This window comes from Mus caroli, unplaced genomic scaffold (genome assembly GCF_978045245.1).
Source record: "Mus caroli unplaced genomic scaffold, Mus_caroli_1 scaffold_19, whole genome shotgun sequence".
NCBI lineage: Eukaryota > Metazoa > Chordata > Mammalia > Rodentia > Muridae > Mus > Mus caroli.
This window is the reverse complement of record NW_028227274.1, coordinates 41,622,248-41,642,381: the sequence shown is the minus strand read 5'-3', so window position 1 is coordinate 41,642,381 and position 20,134 is coordinate 41,622,248. Positions and strand designations below refer to the sequence as shown.

General features: G+C 40.0%; 1 protein-coding gene across 4 annotated transcripts in view; it reads left to right on the top strand.

Annotated features, from left to right (window-relative positions):
- The window catches only part of Jakmip2 (janus kinase and microtubule interacting protein 2), a 167,599-nt gene that overhangs the window by 17,501 nt on the left and 129,964 nt on the right, over positions 1-20,134 (top strand). The window contains exon 1 of one of the 4 annotated variants that reach the window (XM_085833729.1): positions 15,787-15,893. The exons of the other annotated variants lie outside the window; for them this stretch is intronic. The gene's annotated coding sequence lies outside the window, so the exon portion shown is untranslated. Of the gene's footprint in view, positions 1-15,786; positions 15,894-20,134 lie in introns of those variants that run through there. 4 annotated transcript variants of the gene reach the window in all.

Below are 20,134 nucleotides of genomic sequence, written 5' to 3'. Positions count from 1 at the left end.
TTCTGATAAGCTGTGTAAGCCATTGTCATCTCTTGATGAGTATTCAGTACATACTCTGTAATCTATCTTAGTCACTCTAGCTATTTTCTGATGCTTCTATTATGAGCATAAATTGCTTTCTTCAAGAAAGCCCTATTTGAAAATCTACTTAAAATACTTCTGTGTGTGCACAGAAAAGAGGCTCTGGATAATCTCACTTCTTTCTTTTGATCACACACCATCGGGACCATGTCTGCATATCTGCTCTGTCATCCTGCCCTCCCCTGCTCAGTTGGACCTCTTCTTTCCTTCACCAGCTTCTTCCAAGTCACTTATTCCAGTATCTGTGACCACACAATTAGATGGCTGTCTCCCTGGCAGAGCAGTCCAGCCTACTCAGATGTCCTGGAATCTGAATTCCTGTGGTATTCACACTGCCTCCCTGTTCGGTGCACTATTTATCTCACCTGTATTGAAAGGCACCTAAGAATTGGCCTTTCTCTTCCTGCTTCCCAAAGTGGAGGGGAGCCCATCTAAAGAGAGAACCCTGTGTGTCGCACGCTCTGTTGTTCATTTGTGTGCTTTTCATTCAAGGTGACCAGAAGGCAGAGAGCCTTGATACATTCCTCACAGCACATAGCTGCTTGCAACTGGACATCTCTGTCCCATTTTTGTTCTTACATGGTATCTGGTGGCTCATAAAATTAGAATTTTATCTAATTGTCTACCCCTGCCATTTCTTGTGTTGTTTCATATAACTGCAGTGACAACTCAATGGCATTAAATATTAAATCCAAACAAACCTTGCTTTTGAGTGCCTTTTCCTGCTTAGGCTAAGAGTTCCCTCTTCTCTTGGTATCCTTTTTTTTAGTGATATTTTCCTACTCATTAAAAACTAGATTAAAAATCAAAGGGCCTAATATATTGATCTCAGCCTGTCCCAGGAATCATGTTACACTTTCTCTATTCCATAAGGAAGGACCCCTCCCCTTTCTTCTATTTCAATTTGAGATTCCCATATACTTTGCAATTCAAATATGGACCCAGTTTTGGATACTGGATTCTAGCAGAAAGGTGCACTGGAGCAAGCAATGATGCTGTATTTAATTCTCTACAGTGCTTTTAGGCTATACAGCAACCTAATATCAGCAGGATCCAGCAGAAGGGACTGGTTGTCAGAGAAGGGAGGAATGCTGAGAAGGGGAAGGCCCTCATACAACTGTTAGCTTTCAAGAAAGAAGCCTCCTGGCCTCCCCAGATTAAACTGTGTGTTCTTCTCAGTTCTTTGTGCTGCCATAATTCTGCTGGTCCTTGGAACAAATTGGATTTCACTTTCAGCTGGATTTTAGATAATGCAGTAATATAGTGTGAACAGTAATATAGTGAGAATGACTCAGTGCAGATAGTGACTTGGAGACTCTTACCTAAGCTATTTATCCTGTATCCCTCCTTTCTGAGTTCCTCTTTGCACTACAGATTTACCTGGAGCTCAGGAGCAAACAAAACAGCTACTATAACCAGAGGCCTAAAATATGCCCCTTTTGTTTATAATTAAAAAATAATACTCACAGCTAAGAAGGAATTTCAGTTTAAAGAACACGTCTATATCTGTCCTTCTGCCTCTGTCTGTCTGTTTGTCCTGTCCTGTCCTGTCTGTCTGTCTGTCTTAAATGCACATACAAACACACAAATCACAGAAATACACACCATGCCTTTAAATAGCTGTGTCTTCATTTTCACATGCTATGTACTAACAGTTTATATCTTCAGACTGGCTGTGGATACGTACTTGATTGTAGATTTCAAAAGGCTTAGAGTGACTCATTTCTTTGACCTAGGGACTACCCTGTTACATAATTGCACCCTAAGAAAATAGCTGAGTGAAAACCACTTATGATTGACCTCTTTATGATCTACACTATCAGAAAGCTGTGAAGATATTGAGGCTTTTATGCCCAGTGTGACATTTTATTTAGAGTTGGAGTCTTTCAAAAAATACTTAAATCTCACGGAGAAAAAAAGCACTCATCAAATATGACAGGTATCATTTCAAGAAGTGACTTCAGGAATGAGCACACATAGAAGAAGCCCGGTGGGAACTGAGTGGGAAGGACATTGAAAGTCTAGAATAAAGGCCCCAAGAGAAACCTTCCAGCACTTTCATCTTATATTTAAATTGTTATAATAACATTAACAAATGTACACACAATTCAATTGTAGAGAGAAATATCATGAATTAGAGTACAGTTTCGCCTTGGTATTATAGGATACAAGGATCTATAGTAGTCAAAGTTTACTATATTGCAAGAGAAGATGTGTGCTCTATTGGCTTACACAACAGAGGTGGGGTAGTCCAGCAAAAAAGTACCTGTATAATGGGGAGACAGAGAACTGATTCTAAATCCAGAAAGTGAATGTGTTTGCCATCCAAGTCTAGTGCCTAAAGTGTGGAGGTGCCATGCTGTTGAGTCCCCATTGAAAAGCCAAAGAAACAGCTGGAAACAGCAGTAATAGAATAGTTAGTGCCTCCAAATAGAGACCACTGCCTTTCTCGATGATACTGTCACACTGTACTCTCATCTGGGCACTATTAGAGAGCACTTCTTCCCTCTAATTCCACATGTCAGTCCACTCTGGAAACACCCCCAAATACAGAGAGTAGTGTGACACTCATCCCTTAATGGAGTCAAGTTATACCTGAGTTTTACTCTCACACTACTCTGCAGTTCTCACTGATATAGAACTTATGCATAGTAGGCTTCAGATGCAAAAGGAGGAAACTCAAAAGTACTATTCCTATAGCACTCTGTGTGCCTGTATGCACAGAGCCAACACTGTATTCACTGAACTTTAAACCTTTCTTGATCTGATTATTGCCACTGCCCCTCTGTGTGTGTGTGTGTGTGTGTGACAGAGAGAGAGAGAGACAGAGACAGAGACAGAGACAGAGACAGAGACAGACAGAGAGAGAGAGAGAGAGAGAGAGAGAGAGAGAGGTATGCATGTGGATGTGTTTGCCTATGTGGATTACCAACTACCATGGAGTCCAGAAATTGATATATTCACATCCTTTGTCAGTGTCAGTTGCCTCTCTGCCTTTGTTCATTTTGTTTCTGAGGCAACGTTCCTAACTGAACTTGAAATGCCTCATATCAGCTAAACTGGCTGGCCAGCACCACCTGCATTCACCTCCAGCAGAGGTTACAGGCAGCACCACAATTCTGACAACGGGCCTTCATGTGGATGCTGGAATCCAGACTCGGATCTTCATGCTTGCCTAACAAATCTGGGTCTTCCTTCTTTTCTTTATAACTTTGCCTGTAAAGCCTTTTTTCTCCTCTCCTATGTACATGAGTTATTTTGGGAAATATCCATATGATATGTGTATTTTAGTCTCATGCTTTAAAATGCATTTGAAATAGAATAACACTTATCCAGATTATGACCTTTTAAAAGTCAGTAACTACTAGAATTCTAAACACTCTTGCCTATAATGCCATTTAAAAAATCTTCTTCATTATCCTTATACCTTAATCTATCTTTATTCTCACAGTTGGAAAGTTCCCTTTCACATGGAACATGTAACCTTTTTACTGTTTCTAAATCTTCTCTCCTTAAAGATTTAATGTTTTTATTATATTAATTATGTGTATGCATGTCTGGGGGGTGCCTATGTGAGTTTGGGTACCTGTAGAAGCCAGAAAAGATGTCAGCATCCCTGGATCTGGAGTTACAGGATGTTAAGTTTCGTGTCATGGGTGATAGAAAAAGACCTAGAGCGTCCAATAAGCCCCGGGAGTCTCTTAAGCATTGCATCATCCCAGCCCTGTGATGAGAATGTTCAATTTCAGATAAAAATTCCAGATTTAAATATTTGAGAATCCCTGGAATACTGTGACTCTGAGAGAAAGCTGTTTAATTCTTAAGTTGCTGTATACTTAGCTTATGGACGGCAGCATACTTTTCTTGTTAAGGTCATGGCTAAGATGAAGTTAACTAACAGTAGAGAGGTCAAAGGCAAAGATACTGGGGTCAGATTTCTATTTTAGCTTCCATATCTGTTGATTGTGTGACCAGACATTTGGCCTGACTTCTGTATCCTAGATTCTTTGAGAGTCAGATGGGAATAATGATGGAACCCACAAAGTAATCTTGTGCAATCTTAACAATGTGAACTAACCAGTACCCCCAGAGCTCGTGTCTCTAGCTGCATATGTAGCAGAAGATGGCCTAGTCGGCCATCACTGGAAAGAGAGGCCCCTTGATATTGCAAACTTTATATGCCCCAGTACAGGGGAATGCCAGGGCCAAGAAGCGGGAGTGGGTGGGTAGGGGAGCAGGGCAGAGGGAGGTTATAGGAAACTTTCGAGATAGCATTTGAAATGTATATAAAGAAAATATCTAATAAAAAAATAAATAAAAAATAAGTCTACATATCGGTGTATAAGGAGTTACTACAAAGGTTGATATTTACCACCAGGAGTACCACATTGCTGTGCAGAGTTTCTGTATGCAAATAACTATATATTTGTCAGTTCTTCTTTGCTGCATTTGCTGTAGAAAAACCCTGATTTATGAGATTTTTTTCTGAAAATTTATAACTTCAAAAATATTATAGAAAGAGGCAATACTGAATATTAAAGGAAGGAATATTTGTTTATGCTCTTCTGTAACTCTTTAGTCACTCATGCTTCCTTAGGGCTTGCTATTGATATGTATGCTGCTATAGCTGAAGAATATACACTTAGTAGATATGCCTCATATTTTCACCATGGGAACACCCTTGAAGCTTGTCATGTCAGCAAAGAATCTGTGGGTTCTATTTATTTACTCTTATCTCAAGGACTTCTCTGAAATTGAATTATCACCCACTTTCCCCATCTCACCTAGATTATTCACATAATCTAGCAAATATACATTTGTATCTTATTTTCTTATTAGCTCTATCACTATGAGCAAGGACCTGGGTTCAGTCTTTGGTACTGGCAAATAAAATCCCACCCCAAAACTAATAACATTATACAAACCAACACACACACACACACACACACACACACACACACACACACACACACACACACATGGTACTGTGCAAAACATAAACCAGGTCCAAATTTCTCTCCTAAATCGTGTTAAAAAGTACAAAATTCTTTTCAAAATTTACAAAGCCCTAATAACTTACTTCATACATCTCCCCATTGCTATTAAAACTTTATCTTCAGTTCTTGTTTTCTCAAAGAACTTAGCTAAGTTTCAAGTAAAGCAAAGTAATGAGAGAGGAGAAAAGAAAGAGGACGGAGTTGATTTTAGAGTGGTCAGACCTGACACGAATGGAGGAGCAGCCGATTGAGTTCTGTGGTATAGATTTTCAGGATGTGACTCTGAATGGTTATAAGATGTGTAGAATAACCATGAGGGTAATGTTATCCTTTTACCCTGTGAAATAGTGAACTGGATCTCCCTTCAGGATATGTTTCCCATGATTCTATTGAAAGCTAAAAAGGAGAGGGGCAAAAGCCACAACACAAATGATAATATAATTAAACGGAGGCTGTTTGAGGACACAGAACTTCGTTAGTTCTTCTGTGCGGAAGCTGGGAGAGTCTTGACATCTTAACTTCCTGCTCTGATGGAACAAGCCTAGATGCAGCTTCAAGGAGGCCTAACCATGAAACTACTTTAACCACCACGAGGCACGGTGTGGAGTCCTTTCCTCACATCTAGCTCGTGCCCATACAGTCCTTGTGTGGTCCTTTGTCTCTTCTTCAGACTCAGTTTCCCCACGCTCACTTGGTGTCTTCTTCTCTCATCTTTCACAGCACTTCTGTTGTTCAAACCACAGTATAGATATTCTCCCCTTTAGAGATCCCCTCAGAGCATTCAATCTAGAAAAGCCACAGCCACCCTTTTCACTTCACATCATCCAATGCTTCTCAAACTCTCTACTACAGTGCCCTCATCTCCCTGAACCTGAGTACCACATCCTAAGAGTAAGCACAGAGCCGTGTGGTGAATGCATTATCTAGGCTAGAGTCACTGTAAACTACCTCCACGTGTGACTATGTACACCACAAAACTCTTCAAACAGAATAATGTAAAGGATGAGTATCTACTCAATAAGACATTCTGGAGATTTTTCTTCTTTTCCTCTTTTACTTCCATTCTCCCCACCCCCATTGTAGCCTCCTTTCTTTGTCTATTATCATTATTAAATCCTATTGAAAAAAAAAACACCATAGGAATGCATTAACAACAAAAAAACTTTCTGTTAATTATCTTCCTGGGGTAATTCACCAGTAATAGATGTCAGATTAAACATTTAAAAGACCTTCTGTAACATGTGTTGCTTCTCTCCTTATTTTTAGATATCTTTATCACTGAAAGTAGAAGGGAGGTACAAGGAGACAGAGAGAACTTTCCCAGAACAAAAGAGCAGTTTATACACTTTCCAGAAAGTCATAGAGGATCAGTGTCTCTTGATTTGTGGGCCAGTATTAGAGTTATTTATCATAGCAACTTAGTTTTTCAAGACTGGAGATGTATCTCAGTGATATAGTACTGGCTTTTATAGAGCCTTATGCTTGATCCTCAGCAATTCCAAAAAGAACACTAAAAGTATATGTGAGATACACGTTACATGGATTACACTTGGAGCCTTTGCTCCTCCACGGGCTTAGTTTTGCATTCACATATAGACTTTTGCTATGTTCTAGTGACGTTGTTATTACACAAAATTCTAACATTTTTAGACTCAATTACATCGAGCATTTTGTTTGTGATTGTTCTAGTTGCTTTCTATTCTTGTGATAAAACATTGGTCAAAAACAATTTGGGGAGGAAAGGGTTGATTTGGCTTACATTTCTCCATCACAATCCATCATTAAAGGAAACCAGGTCAGGCAAAATCATGGAGCCAGGAACCAATGCAGAGACCATGGAGGAGTGATGCTTACTAGCTTGCTCCCCAGGGCTTGATTAGTCTGCTTCTTATACTGCTTAAGACCACCTACCCAGGAGTGGTACTACCCACAGCAAGCTCTTCTCTTACATCTCCCTCTATTGAGAAAATGCCTGACAAACTTGCCTATCTGATAGGGCCAATTTCTTCATTGCAATTGCTTCTTAGCTTGTGTCAAGCTGACAAATAAAACCAACCAGGAGTTATTTGATGTTTCTATAACTAAAACATGTTTGGAAATTGTTGTTTATTCGAATATCTGGTTGTTCCTTGCAACCTGGAACCTATTCTGACATATGGCATAAAGCTTATTTAAGTTATCCAGAATATTTTTCTTTGCTCCATCTCATATTAAATTTGTACTTTCAAAGAAGCTATTTTTACCTCTCTTTAAATTGGATTTCATTTGCATCTTAGCAATTACTCACCGAGACTTCCATTGCAGATAGAAATTAGTTAAATCGTTTAATTGCTACACTGCCATGAACTTTTCTCTAATGATTTAGATAAAGTTGTAAAATTGGCAACCACTGGGTGACATTCTGATAAGCCCAACACTTCATTGCTCTCATTATTGATCTAGTGGCATTGTAGTCAGAGGGAGTATCAGAGACCTTCATTTTTTTCTGAAACCTATAAAGCTATTTGTTAATATACCTATTTTATGTAACTTCTATGATGAATAATTGTAATAGATAAATCTGCTTCCTTCTAAGTTAAAAAGCACATGCTAAAGTTTCTGTTTGAGTTTTAAAAATTCCAGGTAGATTTTTCAACTGATAAACAAATTAAAATTTGTATTTTTACTTGATATATGTGAAAAACAAAACAACAGAAAAAAAAAACAACCTTTGGATTAAAGTAAACTCCAAAGTTTTCAAATTTTCTAATATATCTTTATTAAAAGTAATTACAATACATTAATGCATTTGTGGATTGGGTAATACTGAACCTCAGATACAAGTCTGTTACCACCAGAGGATTCTAAAAAATTGCTACCAACATAAATTAGCATGTTCAATTCTTACCATAGGCCTAGAATGTTACTAAATGTCTCCAACAATTATCTCTCTTCGTTTATACAGTTTCTCTGACAGGCAGGTACTCTAGATATTATTTTAATGTAATAGGTCACTTCACAGATGATCAGCTTGGGTCTGAGGAACACACAGCTGGGCTCAGGCTGAGGGTCAGAGCCAGGATTCACCCAAGCCCGTGTGATTTAGTCTAGATACTATCCCTGACTGAGCTGATTTAAATAGACTCCTTCTTTTGGAAAGATCTAGAGTTTTGCAAAGGTTTCCTCTAGACCTGTGAGCACATGGGCTCTAACTTCACTCATTTTGGTGGCGAGGTGGTCTCTTAATGCCACGCATTCTACTCCTCCTATAGAGTTGAAAGGAACATCCATTTGTGAAGATCTCCTCCCTCCTCACTACAGTACACCTCACCAGACAAAAGGTACATAGAGAGTTACCACTGCCACAGGTGCACCTCTGGCTCCTGGATTCTGCACTTGTAAGTGACAGATTAGTTTCTTTCATGGTCAATAAGCATCCATCCACAGGAGTTCTCTTAGTTCAGAATACCCAGTTTCCTTTAAACAAACAATGTAAATTATGTTAAAGGAGGAAAAAAGACAATGAGATCTTCAATGCATTTGTTTATTGAGCACCTATTGAAAAATGTGATGGAATCTAGTGGCTTCTGCAACACAAGAAGTACAGTGCTCTGTATCCATCTGTTTCCTTGCCTGCCTGCCCTGACCTCCTCTCTGCATGTCTGTTGTTTTGTTCACTGCTGCTCACCTGTGTTAACAGATGGTGAATCCAGAGACAATGGCTGTACCTGGGGGGATAAAGCCCAGGCTATTTATATTCAGTAGTATCTACAGGCAAGTATGTTCAGCCCTGTTCAGCCTTCTTTGGACAGTAGACAATCGAACAGCAAATAATAAGTACTTGCTCTCTTTTTCTCCTCCTACTCTCTTTTCCAGTTACCTGTCTCCGTCTCCCTTCCATTGAGTTGAGTTCCCACAGACACCTGTCTTATGGAGACTTATTAAGCCTCGTTCATAATGCTATTTCAGATCCCGAAACAAAGAATAAATGCAATCTATCATGTCAAATAGGTTATTTTCTTTTAAATATTTATAGATAGGACAACATTTTATGAATGAATGCCCCTTCAAGAAAAACTTCAGAAGATAAGTATGCAGAGAACCTAAGCTATTTGGTCAGGATGTCTTGATCTTTATATGCCCCAGTGTAAAGCCAAAGCAGGAGCTTCCCTGACAGTTTGCTTCAATTTTTACTAAGAATGATTTTTCCTGTAATTGGCAACATGAGTGAAATATGTCTTTTATATATTTTATTCTCCCTGAAAGTTCAATCATTGTGATATATAAAAATAATATTGAAAAGTAATCATTTCTAGCTAGTAGAGGTTAATCTAATTCACAGCAGTCAAATGGTAATCTCTGTCAATAGTCTTGACATAAAACTCATTGAAGAAGGTGTATTGCTCTTTTCTTCACACTGATAAACTCACAGTTTATCACACTTCCACATAAATGTCTGTACAAGACTTCATTGGAAAGTATCCCCTGTGCCTTTTGTTAGCACACAGAACACACACACACACACACACACACACACACACACACACACACACACACACTTAGATTAAGTTAAATGAGCTCTGCTTTCATTGTGAGTCCTTGAATTTAAGTAGGTTCAATTTTCTCATGTCTCATATTAGTCAATACCTTAATTGTGTAGATGTACTAATTGTGAACACAATCATTCCTTCTTCCCTCATTTCAGTCAAAGAACAACGATGCTGCAGAGGCACTAGGGGAGAGAACTCAATACCAGGTTAAATGTTACAGTCAATGTCCTTGCCGACTGTAACTGTGACTGCTGTTAATTCTCCATTGTAGGATTTCACCTCTACACCTTTCCTGAGTACAGACACTTTTCCATTTATTATGTTTTATGAATCTCCATAATCAAGCCATGTCTCCATATGTCCAATTATTTTTTCTTGATTTTCCCATTTGAATATGGGTGGGTCTTTCACTCACTTTGTGAATTTTCAGAATTCAAGCTGTCAGTCATTCAAGTTATAATCCTAGAATCTCCAGTGTCACCAATGATACCCTCCCTGCTTTATGCATTGCTCTGTTTTGTTCCTGAGATGGTGTCATACTTTGTAAACCTAGTTGGCCCCAAAACTTCTTATGTAGACCATACTGGCCTTGAACTTAAAGCGATCCTTCTGCCTCTACTTCTTAAGTCTGGAGATTACAGGCACACTTAATTTATTGGATCATTGTAAGAATGTGTTATATGCTCATGTTTGATAATTTCTTGTGATGTACTTTGTAGCTATTAGCATCTTTCAGCTAGAATGTACTTCTTCATACACCTAGATGTCAATGAAGAAGGCCAGGAGCCAATTGCTAGGCAGAAAGTATAGGTAGGACTTCTGGGTCCTAGGAGGAAAAGGCAGATGCCAGGAAAGAGAGGGCTTTTTTTGTTTTCTCCCATGCTTTGGAGTAGAAAGCAGCAGTCATGTAAGGTCTCAGGGCAGCTAGGGCCTGCAGCCTCCACTATGGGCAGGAGCCTAGGAGGTTGGTGGGGGCTAGTTAATACAGGATAGCTGATAAGGTTAGGGCTAGAGGAGAAATGAAGATAATAATTGATGAGGGCATGCATTTCCAGGCAGGATATTCTGCGCCCAGCAATTGTGCCTAGCTGGTAAGTTCTAAAATAAAAAAGCTTTCTGTCTGTCCTTTATTTGTGAATTCTAGAGCCTTGGGAATGGGCTGGTGGAGGTGAGTAAAGGGAGAGGCCAGGTTGGAGCTGGCAGCAGCTGATTTTGGAGCTAAGCCAGGAAGGGCTGGTAGCATGATTGCAGCTCCCCGGCTAAGACAATTGTGTGTTTATAAAACTACATGCAGCACCTAGAACCCAGAGCAACTCTAGTCAGCATTAATGTAGGAGCAATCCTCTCCGTCTCTCTTTTTAGGCCTAGACTTCTTCCAGCTCTGCCTCTGTTAACTCATTATTAATTCCTGACTCATCCTGCAACATTTTTACATATATTTCTCCATGTTTCTCCATATATTTATTTATGAATTATCTCTCTCAATGGCCAGCTAGTGCTGATGGGTGGGAATAATGGTTCATTCACTTTGTAGGCTGGAACAGAGCATAGAATCCAGAGTATAATTGGCACTGAGCAATCATTTCCCTAACTGGATGTTAGAAATTTTAAGTGCTCAATTTCTCCCTTCATTACACTATTGGGGTTGTTGTGTTGAAAATTGAATCAATAAGCCAGTGACGGTGTTTTCTAATCTCCAAGTTTTATGAAATTAAATATTTAATTTAAGCGGAAGTCATCAATATGACTGCCAGCCTCCAAAAAAATTATATAAATTCAATGGCAAGAATTCAACTTTATAAAGCAAAAATGGGCCAGAGAGCATCACAAGCCTGGTGACCTGAGTTTGATTCCCCAGAGCCCACCACATACGAGGAAAGAGAGAAAAACATTCACAAAGTTGTCACTCACACAAACACAAACACACACACACACACAATTTAAATGTTTGAAAATAGAACAACAACAAATAAACAAATAAAGATAGGAGAAATACTTAATGATCTTAGTTTTCAACTGTTTGGCAGCACAATGATGACAGTTAGTGGCATTCTTGTGTTAGGAGAACTATGAGCAGCCATGAACCTCTCAGACAATATAATCTTATGCTTCATTGCAGTCATGAGGTAGGATTTTCAGCCTCAAAGAATGGCTAGAGTGTGTTTGCCATTCTTGGCTATTGTGAGACCCATCCTAAGTAAAAGATACATTTGGCTGAGCATCCAGGGCAGCGACTTCTACCAAATGCACTGGTTTTTACCAAGGCTGATTCACTTTTCTCCTATCAGAAAGATATTTGCTAAGAAGGCACTCATGCACACACAGACGTACACAGACAATCACAGACAGATGGATGGACATAAACATACAGACACATGTGCAGTGTAGAAGTAAAAGGCTAGGGTCAGATCTTTAATATTTGCTCTAGAACACTGCTTTTATTTTAATTAAGAAACTTCATAATCAACAAACTAGATTTATATTGTCTCTCAGGAAAAAAATCAAAGCTGGCAATTCTCTGTGGCACCACATTCACAAAGAGCAATGCTCAGTGGCCATAAGGGAGCATACATTACCCATACAGAAAGGCTACACCACTTCCTTTAGTAAGTGGCTGGTCCCCTTCACTATTTATACCTCCAGATTTCACCTTGCAGGGTCAGCATTTGCATCCTTCCTCTATACCCAAGTTTCTAAATCTGTCCATTAACTAGCAAGCGGGACTTTTGTAAGAGTAACATAATTTAATAACGTCATGTCTGATGCTAGTAAGTTTTCTGTAAATGCTTATCATTGCTTTGGCTCAAACCCAACATGTTTTAAGCATCTACTACTAGCCATTGATTAGGCATGAGTTAGGCTCTTGAGGACAAGCCTGGTCCCCAACTTCAGACAGGTTTAAGGTTATCATCTAGAGAAATGCTACCTGCAAAGCCTAGGCTTCTGTGGGCTTTATGTGGTGACCTAGTAAGGTTAATGAACGCTTTGGGTTGCTTTGGGAATCACTGTGCTGGAGCGGAATGACAGAAACAGAGAGACTGTACTGTGGAAAGGTGGCCTGAAATGAACGTTCTCCCAGAGTTCCTCCTGCCATCCTCCCTACAGCACCACTCCTCCCCCAGACCTCCCCACCTCAACAGATGGCTTTGCTATCTGCTCAGTTGTTCTAGCCCAAAATACTTTGACTCCTTTCTCTCTTCCCCTCTCTTCCTCACCAATTCACTAGCAGATTCCATCAGCCCTTCATGCATAGCATGTCCTAGATCTGTCCACCCCCGACATCTGTGCTACCACCAACTACAGTGGTACAAGCCACCACCACCTTTTTATCGGATAACTAACTGCACAGCCTACTGACTGCTTCCACTCAGCAGACATGCGTGCTCTTTGAAGGGTGAGAATGTAAATATTTTAGATTTGTGGCTCTCTGTATTACACCCCTGAAATATCTCCTTGTGTCCCCAGAATAATTATAGGCAGTTCTTAAAATGTCAGATATGGCCATGCCCCAGTATTTATTTATGAAAACAGATTGTAGGCGTGGTTCATGATGACAAGCTTTTTGAAAATAGAATTCAGACCCAAGTCACAGAAGTGGCTTATCCAGAACAGAGGATGGACCCTGACCTTTCTTGACCTTCTCCTCTTGGGGCCTTTTTTTGCTCCATTTTTTTAATCCTTCATCTTGACGTTTAGACTAAACAAGCTAATTCCCCATTCAAGGCCTCTATATTAATTGCTCAGAGTTTTCCTTCCCATGTTAGCAGGGCCAGTCCCTTCCCTGTACATGTCTCTCCTGAGAGGAATTCCCCACCACAACCTGGTCTCCCTCCAAGTCACAATTTAAAGCCACATATACCCTCATATTATGCTCTTTTCTGTGTCTACCTTCATCAGAAATGTCCTCATTGTCAACTGGCTTATTTTGTGCCGTGAGCTGTGTGGGGATCTGAGGGCAAGCTGAGAGCTACGTTTTATTGCTTAATTGCAGAGCCTCTCCCAGCACCAGACACAGATCGTGTCTCCAGGAGCACTTTGGAAAAGGAGCAGAGATCAGCTCTGTCAGTGAATCAAGAGGAGTGCTGTGAGCTCACAGGCTTCAAAGGCTCCATAGAACCTCAGCCACCACACCAGACCATGCTTTCCTCTGCTCCCTTTAACCAAAAACTGCCAAGTGTGACTTATCTAAGAATACTCAATGGGGAAAGCCACTGATCCAGGAATAATTTGCATTTCAGAAGAAAAGGGGGTATTGTCTATTTAACAAAGAGCCTGTTTTACTGCTAAGTACATTGCTGGCTATGTGGCTTTTTTATTTTTCCTATGGCTCTTGTCCAAGGATGGTGACTAGAGGCAGGTACTTCAGAGAGACCTCACTAATAAAGAGAAACTAAAAGGAAGGTTATATTTGGGTGTGTTAATTGGTTTTCTTTTTGTCTCCAGTATTAAATCACAAAGACCCCATGGCATCTTCTGGACCTTAAAGGAAGTAGAAGGTCTTTCTCAGCTCTTCACTAGAACATATGACTTGATTTTAGGAGGGTAGAGAGTCGTTTGCTCAATGGCTGTGTGCTGGGCTGCTCAGGCTACAGTAATGCACCTACAGAATGAATGGCTGTAGCAGCAGACATGTGTTTTCTCACCATTGGGAGAGATAACAAATGTCATGCCATCATGATAGTGGACTGCCTGGCTGCAGATAGCAGCCTTCCCATTGAGCCCTTGTGTGACCTCATCTTTATGGACTAGCGGCCAGATCTCTGATGTAGTTTCCTCTCCTCATAAGAACAACATTATCAGATGACAACACCAAACACTGGAAGGTGCTCACTTCAAGAACAATAATGGCTAGTTTATTCTGAAGCCAAATATGAGTGGCCATGGCTGGAGAACACAGTACGAGTCACTTCTTCAAATACTCCATTGCAATGTGGTAGGAGTTGCATGAAGCTCCATAGTAAATCAGAACACATCTGTGGAATTATAAAGCAGGCAGGTTGTAGAAAGCAGGGGGATCTTTGAGTAGGCCTCAAGTGTTTCTTGATCCTCTATTGGCTGTTGCTTGGTGGACACTGGTTGTTTATTAGTGCATTTAAAAACAATTTGCCTAATAGTCACAAGAATGAATGTTAGCTTAAACAATGAGGTGGACCTAAAGATAATTTGTTTCTGGACTTCCAACATTTGAGCTCTCCACAATCACTTCTGTTATAGTCAATTGGCCTTGGGAATCCTACACACAGCTGTGGTGTTTTTCAGGGATCCCTAGTTCACAACATTGGGTTCTCATGATTGTGAACTCCATGTAACCTTAAATTCTTCCTCTTTTAAAATGGATTATTTTCACTTAGCATACAAGATAATTTATGGGTTTTGTTGTAGCCTTGGTTTCTTTCTTGAAGGACTTGGCTCTAAATCCTGTCACACTGAAGGTTAGGTTAGGACTTCCCATAAGAATTTGGTGGTGTGTGTGTGGGGGGGGGGCACAATCCAATCCTTTAAGTGAACAACCTCCAACTCTCTCTCTCTCTCTCTCTCTCTCTCTCTCTCTCTCTCTCTCTCTCTCTCTGTGTGTGTGTGTGTGTGTGTGTGATACAGAGAAACAGAGAGACAGAGAGATGGACAGACATACTGTGTGGGTGTGAGAAAGAAAAAAAGAGAAAGAGAGAGAAATAGACACAGTCTCTCTCTCTCTCTCCCTCTCTCTCTCTCTCTCTCTGTGTGTGTGTGTGTGTGTGTGTGTGTGTGTGTGTGTGAGAGAGAGAGAGAGACAGAGACAGAGACAGAGACAGAGACAGAGACAGAGACAGACAAAGGAGGGATAGAGACAGAGGCAAGACAGACAGATTCGGCAATTGAGTACCATAATAGTGTTAGTGTCTTTCTCAGGCAATCTTTATGCTATTTTTTTGTTTTTGTTTTTGTTTTTGTTTCTTATTGACTCTCCTTTTTTCATCAATTCTAAACTTGCAACTTTTTCTAAATCAGAGATGAAAATTTCTACAAAAATGATTGCTACATCTGAAATCCAGTTTCCCAGTGAGGTGCGAACACAGGATTGTCTTCACTGGGAGACCTTTGCCTTTCTCACACTTCTTAACAACACAAAGGCATCCATTGAGGATTGAGTCCCTTGGGGTAAGAATGAAGCTGTTTATCTCCAAACCGCTGTGCTCCCACTGACTTCTCAGAAACTTGCCCTTTCAGGGCATTTGGCATTCCCTCCTCATCATGTATGTGGATTTTATCATATTTGTCCTGCACCTTGGGAAGATATTGGATGTAGGTAAGAAGAGTCACTGGGATGATTTAAAAAGGTTTTAATGATGTGACCTAAAATGAATGTGTTTATTTACAAGTTCAACATTATATAATCCTTAATATCGACATATCACAATCTTAGATGGTATTCATTAATACTTACATTGTTTTAGCAATAATTTTTGTAGAAAATTTCACCTCCAATTTAGAAAAAGCTCCAATCCCAATAACAAGTTTATGAAGGAGGCATTGTGTGTGTGTGTGTGTGTTTATGTGAATGTATGGCATGTATGTTCAGTTTCTTCAAAGGCTCGAAGAGGGGCGTCATATCTCCTGGAACTGGGTTACTGACAGCCGTGAACCACCCTACATGAGTACTGGGACTTGGTTTAGCGTAGCAAGTGCTAATTTCTAAGCCATCTCTCCTGCTCAGGAAGTATTATTATCTTGCATTTATAGATAGAGAATCTGAGATATATAATGGTAGCAAAATAAACAAGGTTATCAGTAAGTGTTATGCATAACACAACTTAGATCCAACTTCACTTTACTTAAGGCTCCGTCCAACGCTGAATAGGTGTTTATTCTATAAAACACTCAGGTAGGCAGTGGTGTGTTGGACAGGGTCCTGATCTTGATATCTCTGGCAGGTTGGCAAGACTATCTGGTTTACCCACAACCAACAAGGTCCTAAATGACACTCAGAACCATGAAAGAAACCAGTAGTTACTTCACCTTGGCAAAATTTGATTCCAGCAAATCTGGCTTTGTGGACCTGCTCTGCCACTTAAAAAAAAGAAGCTTTTAACTAGGTCTGAAGCAAGGTTTCCCCCTCTAGAAAATGATGGTGGTGGTCCCTGCTTGCTAAAGCAGTTGTGAGTTGTTCGACAACCCATGATTAGTGTTGAGTGCTCTACATAGCACACAGTAAAAACTCAATAAATGTTAGTAGCGACTTTGGTTCTTGCTCCCATTGTTTAGCTCTCAAGAAAATTCATAGTTCTAAAACAAAGACTCCAGAGAGAGAGAGAGAGAGCGTGCGCTTCAGAGGTCACAGCTTCATCTACCCACTGTGTATGTTGCATAGTAGCTGAGTAAATATGAACATGTTTTCAATCTTCCTTAACCTCAGTGGTCCTGTCTCTTGCATGACAACACTCATGTTCATCTGTGAGGTGTGACAGCACCAGTGCTTATGGTACACCACACTGGGAATTCTTCAAAGATACTTGTGAAATTATTTCAGTTAATCCCCACCACAACTTCAGCAGGCATTATTCCTGTTATCGTGCCACATATGTTGCATAGAAGTCACCAGCTTTTACACATTGGTTTTAGCCAACTTACCTCCATTTATGGGAGAACACAAAAGCCCGGAACATAAATATCTATGTGCTTACAGATAATCTGTGGTGGAGCCAGGATTTGAATGCTGGCATCCTGCAGGCTGTACATTATACTGTGCTTTCTCACTTTCTAAGTAAATCTATGAAATCTATTGCACAGTTCTCGGGAAGTGCCAGCATTCAGTAAATGGTCCTGATTACTGCTAGAAAGTACAGAGGAAGCAGTTCTCCAAGGAGGTAAGTTATAGCTGCATCTTGGGAAAACATAGGAGAGCAAGCACACAGTTATAGAAGCCCAGGTGAATAGAGTGTTCACACGGAAGTGTTTGAGACAGGACAAATAGTGTGTATGCAGAACATGGAAACAGGAGAGTAGAGGGCAGTGGTGGGAAAACAGCAGGGCTTATGTTTGTTTGCAACACATCCAGAAGAGACAGTCTGAGGCAACTGGCTTGGAAAAGATAGGCTGGCATTTAACTCTGATTTAAACCAAATGTGAGAAGTCTGGCGAGAAGTTCATTTTGACTTGGAGAAGAAGGAGTTCTCAAAACGTCACGGTCATGGCATCTAAATCTGGCATGAGGGACATGACCAAGAGGAGGCTTGTCAAAATGTACTGCTGATTATGGAGCAGATAATAAATTCCTGGATCCAGTAACCACAGGACTATTTGAAGCAGAAGGCTTCCTTCTGCTTTTGTCTTTGTTGTTTCTGTTATTATAACTCTCAGTGTGGACTAGACCCCAAAGTTCCTAGGCCAGTTGTGTTCAGTTCTATAATTATGTTCTTTAACATGTTTAATTTGTCGTCAGAACAGAAATGTATATGGCTCCTTGCAAATAATGTTTTAAGTATTTTGCCTTGTGGAAATGTTTTTATGTGTTCCATTTAGCATTTACTGTGGTGAGAATAGAGGGCAGTCTGTGCCCCTCAGCTTTCCACTGGTCAGTCTTCTCCCTGATTCTAGTATGGCATATGAAAGCACAATAGAACTTTTAGCATCTCTGCAGGGCACAAAGTATACGCATGGTGGCATAGGGGCAATCAGGAGATATTCATGTTTATATCAATAGTCTTCCTCTTGTTCTATGAATTTATGCTGCTCAGCTTCAATGGAGCCTCATAGTGGGTCACTTTTTCTTCATGGGATGATGGACCTGTTGAAGACTGTGAGAAGAGTGATTCCATCTCTTGCTTTGATGTACTCCCTGAGAGTACATGCTTACTTGCTGGCATCATTTTTATCATATTCTTTTGTGTGTTTATGGGCATGTGCATGTCTGTGTTTGTTTGTGTGTAAGCACACATTTAAGCTTGAATTGTTTGTAGCTATAGTAACCACTATACAAATTATGATAAAGCCAACAACTGGAATACCAGGTCACCATCATAAAAATAATATGTGAGTAACAATAATTGTCAATTGATTTCTTTTTAAAGGCATTTTTATTAGGTATTTTCTTCATTTACATTTCATATGCTATCCTCAAAGCCCCCTATACCCTCCCCTTGCCCTGATCCCTATCCTACCCACTCCTTCTTCCTGGCCCTGGCATTCCCCTGTACTGGGGCATATGATCTTCATAATAGCAAGGGCCTCTCCTCCCATTGATGGTGGACTAGGCCATCCTCTGCTACATATGCAGCTAGAGACGCAACTCTGGGGGATACTGGTTAGTTCGTGTCAATCAATTTCTATGGGTATCTCAGTGTGCTAATGATTTTCAGAGAAATTAAATTTGGTTTCAAATGTTTTTTTGAATGTGTACGTGAATGTGGGTTTGGCTGGTGTGTGTTAGGTGTTTATATGTGTGGACGCCAGAGGATAGATACCCTTGGATGTCATTCTTTGGAAGCTATTCATTGTGATCTTTCAGGTCTCTCACTGACCTGAAATCCACACATTTGTTTAGGCTGGCTAGCGAGTGAGTCCCAGGGTTCCATCTCTCTCCTGCTCTCCAGCACTGGCATTACAAGCACTCATCACATGGCAGCTCTTCCCATGAGTTCTGGTGATCAAATTCAGGTCTTCATGCCTCTGAAGCCATCACTGTACCAACAGATCTCCTTAGCCCCGACAATGCATATTTATACCAATGAACAAAAGACAATGTATGAGTAAATGTAGACGAATTGTTTTTGCAACTGATGTTCTAACAAGTGTAGGTTCTGTTCTATAAGCAGTGGAACTCATGTTTCCCAAGTGATTTACATGGTTAATGTTTAATACAAAGATAAATGCCATGTTTTATATCTACTGCTTATAGCTTCATAGTGCTTATACATATTCCCATATTCATACATAAAATTATTTTATTAAACACATGAGAACCCAAATTCCTACAAGGGTAGTTGATTCCAATAATTTGTCCAATGGATAAATTGGAATCTCTTGTGTCAACTCAATTCCTGCTTTCCATGGGTATAACTCACGTCACCATGAGTGTTTCATATTTTGTCAATGCTGGAGATCAATCTCAGGGAACCACATATCCTAAGCAAGTACTGAGCCATATATATCAGGAGATATACATATATGTGTACATACACACACACACACATTCCTCCCTCACAAGGTTTTTCTTAGGAAAGGACTAAATGTGGAAATGTCCTTGAAGTTTGGTCAAACTCTGCTATACCACAATAACATAGGCCCTTTTTTAAACAGTCTACTTGCTTTAAACTATGTTTTCTTTGATATAGTCCCATATTGAGTTGTTTATATTAAGTACTTCACAATTTGATATCAGGTCTTCAGAATTCAACTCTCCAAAGCTTTTTCTATCATGAACATGGCTAATAACAAAAAAAGATAGTAATTTTAAAATGCACATTTATATTAGCAAATGTGTTAGTCATTTTTTTCTCACTGTGACAAAACACCATGACCAATGCACCTTATAGAGGAAGGGGTCTACTT